Source organism: Oncorhynchus masou, chromosome 8 (genome assembly GCF_036934945.1).
Source record: "Oncorhynchus masou masou isolate Uvic2021 chromosome 8, UVic_Omas_1.1, whole genome shotgun sequence".
Taxonomy (NCBI): Eukaryota; Metazoa; Chordata; class Actinopteri; order Salmoniformes; family Salmonidae; genus Oncorhynchus; species Oncorhynchus masou.
The window spans coordinates 11,893,062-11,898,061 of NC_088219.1; the positions used below are offsets into that span (position 1 = coordinate 11,893,062).

At 53.7% G+C, this 5,000-nt stretch overlaps 1 pseudogene; it reads right to left on the reverse strand.

Moving 5' to 3' along the window:
* LOC135544092 (A disintegrin and metalloproteinase with thrombospondin motifs 2-like) overlaps nucleotides 1–5,000 on the reverse strand; it is an 83,965-nt pseudogene that overhangs the window by 8,312 nt on the left and 70,653 nt on the right.

Below are 5,000 nucleotides of genomic sequence, written 5' to 3' on the forward strand. Positions count from 1 at the left end.
GGTCTAGGTATAAAAACAGCTTCAGATACTGAGAAAAGCATCCCTGTGGATGTTGACACAATGTTTCCTATCTGAGGTGGTACATGTGTGTGTTGGCGGTGGGGGTCATGTTACTGGACATGAGGGTAAGAAGGCTCACCTTCTTTTTTAGCGCTCCTAGTGAAGTTCCCCTTGATGATCTTACAGCTGGAGTTGTCTCCACCACAGATGCCACACTTGTCCTCCTGCATGTCTGAGGCTATCTGGTTATCACAGCCCACGTGCTGTTGAGAGATACGAGTCAGTGTATGGGATCAGGGAGAGGAGTGGACCTGGATGGGTCAGTGTATGGGAGTATGGGATCAGGGAGAGGAGTGAACCTGGATGGGTCAGTGTATGGGAGTAGAGGATCAGGGAGAGGAGTGGACCTGGATGGGTCAGTGTATGGGAGTAGAGGATCAGGGAGAGGAGTGAACCTGGATGGGTCAGTGTATGGGAGTAGAGGATCAGGGAGAGGAGTGGACCTGGATGGGTCAGTGTATGGGATCAGGGAGAGGAGTGAACCTGGATGGGTCAGTGTATGGGAGTAGAGGATCAGGGAGAGGAGTGGACCTGGATGGGTCAGTGTATGGGAGTAGAGGATCAGGGAGAGGAGTGAACCTGGATGGGTCAGTGTATGGGAGTAGAGGATCAGGGAGAGGAGTGAACCTGGATGGGTCAGTGTATGGGAGTATGGGATCAGGGAGAGGAGTGGACCTGGATGGGTCAGTGTATGGGAGTAGAGGATCAGGGAGAGGAGTGAACCTGGATGGGTCAGTGTATGGGAATATGGGATCAGGGAGAGGAGTGAACCTGGATGGGTCAGTGTATGGGAGTAGAGGATCAGGGAGAGGAGTGGACCTGGATGGGTCAGTGTATGGGATCAGGGAGAGGAGTGAACCTGGATGGGTCAGTGTATGGGAGTAGAGGATCAGGGAGAGGAGTGGACCTGGATGGGTCAGTGTATGGGAGTAGAGGATCAGGGAGAGGAGTGAACCTGGATGGGTCAGTGTATGGGAGTAGAGGATCAGTGAGAGGAGTGGACTTGGATGGGTCAGTGTATGGGAGTAGAGGATCAGGGAGAGGAGTGAACCTGGATGGGTCAGTGTATGGTATCAGGGAGAGGAGTGAACCTGGATGGGTCAGTGTATGGGAGTAGAGGATCAGGGAGAGGAGTGAACCTGGATGGGTCAGTGTATGGGAGTATGGGATCAGGGAGAGGAGTGAACCTGGATGGGTCAGTGTATGGGAGTAGAGGATCAGGGAGAGGAGTGAACCTGGATGGGTCAGTGTATGGGATCAGGGAGAGGAGTGAACCTGGATGGGTCAGTGTATGGGAGTAGAGGATCAGGGAGAGGAGTGGACCTGGATGGGTCAGTGTATGGGAGTATGGGATCAGGGAGAGGAGTGGATCTGGATGGGTCAGTGTATGGGAGTAGAGGATCAGGGAGAGGAGTGGACCTGGATGGGTCAGTGTATGGGAGTAGAGGATCAGGGAGAGGAGTGGACCTGGATGGGTCAGTGTATGGGAGTAGAGGATCAGGGAGAGGAGTGGACCTGGATGGGTCAGTGTATGGGAGTATGGGATCAGGGAGAGGAGTGGACCTGGATGGGTCAGTGTATGGGATCAGGGAGAGGAGTGAACCTGGATGGGTTAGTGTATGGGATCAGGGAGAGGAGTGAACCTGGATGGGTCAGTGTATGGGATCAGGGAGAGGAGTGAACCTGGATGGGTCAGTGTATGGGATCAGGGAGAGGAGTGAACCTGGATGGGTCAGTGTATGGGAGTAGAGGATCAGGGAGAGGAGTGGACCTGGATGGGTCAGTGTATGGGAGTAGAGGATCAGGGAGAGGAGTGGACCTGGATGGGTCAGTGTATGGGAGTAGAGGATCAGGGAGAGGAGTGGACTTGGATGGGTCAGTGTATGGGAGTTTGGGATCTGGATGGTTCAGTGTATGGGAGTTTGGGATCAAGGAGAGGGGTGAACCTGGATAGATCAGTGTATGGGAGTAGAGGATCAGGGAGAGGAGTGGACCTGGATGGGTCAGTGTATGGGAGTAGAGGATCAGGGAGAGGAGTGGACCTGGATGGGTCAGTGTATGGGAGTTTGGGATCAGGGAGAGGAGTGGACCTGGATGGGTCAGTGTATGGGAGTTTGGGATCAGGGAGAGGAGTAGACCTGGATGGGTCAGTGTATGGGAGTTTGGGATCAGGGAGAGGAGTGGATCTGGATGGATCAGTGTATGGGAGTATGGGATCAGGGAAAGGAGTGGATCTGGATGGGTCAGTGTATGGGAGTATGGGATCAGGGAGAGGAGTGGACCTGGATGGGTCAGTGTATGGGAGTTTGGGATCATGGAGAGGAGTGGATCTGGATGGGTCAGTGTATGGGAGTAGAGGATCAGGGAGAGGAGTGGATCTGGATGGATCAGTGTATGGGAGTATGGGATCAAGGAGAGGAGTGGACCTGGATGGGTCAGTGTATGGGAGTTTGGGATCAGGGAGAGGAGTGAACCTGGATGGATCAGTGTATGGGAGTTTGGGATCTGGATGGTTTAGTGTATGGGAGTTTCGGATCAAGGAGAGGGGTGAACCTGGATAGATCAGTGTATGGGAGTAGAGGATCAGGGAGAGGAGTGGACCTGGATGGGTCAGTGTATGGGAGTTTGGGATCAGGGAGAGGGGTGAACCTGGATAGATCAGTGTATGGGAGTAGAGAATCAGGGAGAGGAGTGGATCTGGATGGGTCAGTGTATGGGAGTATGGGATCAGGGAGAGGAGTGAACCTGGATGGGTCAGTGTATGGGAGTAGAGGATCAGGGAGAGGAGTGAACCTGGATGGGTCAGTGTATGGGAGTAGAGGATCAGGGAGAGGAGTGGACCTGGATGGGTCAGTGTATGGGAGTAGAGGATCAGGGAGAGGAGTGAACCTGGATGGGTCAGTGTATGGGAGTATGGGATCAGGGAGAGGAGTGAACCTGGATGGGTCAGTGTATGGGATCAGGGAGAGGAGTGAACCTGGATGGGTCAGTGTATGGGAGTAGAGGATCAGGGAGAGGAGTGAACCTGGATGGGTCAGTGTATGGGAGTAGAGGATCAGTGAGAGGAGTGGACTTGGATGGGTCAGTGTATGGGAGTATGGGATCAGGGAGAGGAGTGAACCTGGATGGGTCAGTGTATGGGAGTAGAGGATCAGAGAGAGGAGTGGACTTGGATGGGTCAGTGTATGGGAGTTTGGGATCTGGATGGTTCAGTGGGAGTTTGGGATCAAGGAGAGGGGTGAACCTGGATAGATCAGTGTATGGGAGTAGAGGATCAGTGAGAGGAGTGGCCTGGATGGGTCAGTGTATGGGAGTATGGGATCAGGGAGAGGAGTGGACCTGGATGGGTCAGTGTATGGGAGTTTGGGATCAGGGAGAGGAGTGGACCTGGATGGGTCAGTGTATGGGAGTTTGGGATCAGGGAGAGGAGTGAACCTGGATGGGTCAGTGTATGGGATCAGGGAGAGGAGTGAACCTGGATGGGTCAGTGTATGGGAGTAGAGGATCAGGGAGAGGAGTGAACCTGGATGGGTCAGTGTATGGGAGTATGGGATCAGGGAGAGGAGTGAACCTGGATGGGTCAGTGTATGGGATCAGGGAGAGGAGTGAACCTGGATGGGTCAGTGTATGGGAGTAGAGGATCAGGGAGAGGAGTGGACTTGGATGGGTCAGTGTATGGGAGTATGGGATCAGGGAGAGGAGTGAACCTGGATGGGTCAGTGTATGGGAGTAGAGGATCAGTGAGAGGAGTGGACTTGGATGGGTCAGTGTATGGGAGTTTGGGATCTGGATGGTTCAGTGTATGGGAGTTTGGGATCAAGGAGAGGGGTGAACCTGGATAGATCAGTGTATGGGAGTAGAGGATCAGTGAGAGGAGTGGCCTGGATGGGTCAGTGTATGGGAGTATGGGATCAGGGAGAGGAGTGGACCTGGATGGGTCAGTGTATGGGAGTTTGGGATCAGGGAGAGGAGTGGACCTGGATGGGTCAGTGTATGGGAGTTTGGGATCAGGGAGAGGAGTAGACCTGGATGGGTCAGTGTATGGGAGTTTGGGATCAGGGAGAGGAGTGGACCTGGATGGGTCAGTGTATGGGAGTAGAGGATCAGGGAGAGGAGTGGATCTGGATGGATCAGTGTATGGGAGTATGGGATCAGGGAGAGGAGTGGACCTGGATGGGTCAGTGTATGGGATCAGGGAGAGGAGTGGACCTGGATGGGTCAGTGTATGGGAGTAGAGGATCAGGGAGAGGAGTGGACCTGGATGGGTCAGTGTATGGGATCAGGGAGAGGAGTGGACCTGGATGGGTCAGTGTATGGGAGTAGAGGATCAGGGAGAGGAGTGGACCTGGATGGGTCAGTGTATGGGAGTTTGGGATCAGGGAGAGGAGTGAACCTGGATGGATCAGTGTATGGGAGTTTGGGATCTGGATGGTTTAGTGTATGGGAGTTTGGGATCAAGGAGAGGGGTGAACCTGGATAGATCAGTGTATGGGAGTAGAGGATCAGGGAGAGGAGTGGACCTGGATGGGTCAGTGTATGGGAGTTTGGGATCAGGGAGAGGGGTGAACCTGGATAGATCAGTGTATGGGAGTAGAGAATCAGGGAGAGGAGTGGATCTGGATGGGTCAGTGTATGGGAGTATGGGATCAGGGAGAGGAGTGAACCTGGATGGGTCAGTGTATGGGAGTATGGGATCAGGGAGAGGAGTGAACCTGGATGGGTCAGTGTATGGGAGTATGGGATCAGGGAGAGGAGTGAACCTGGATGGGTCAGTGTATGGGAGTAGAGGATCAGTGAGAGGAGTGGACTTGGATGGGTCAGTGTATGGGAGTTTGGGATCTGGATGGTTCAGTGTATGGGAGTTTGGGATCAAGGAGAGGGGTGAACCTGGATAGATCAGTGTATGGGAGTAGAGGATCAGTGAGAGGAGTGGCCTGGAT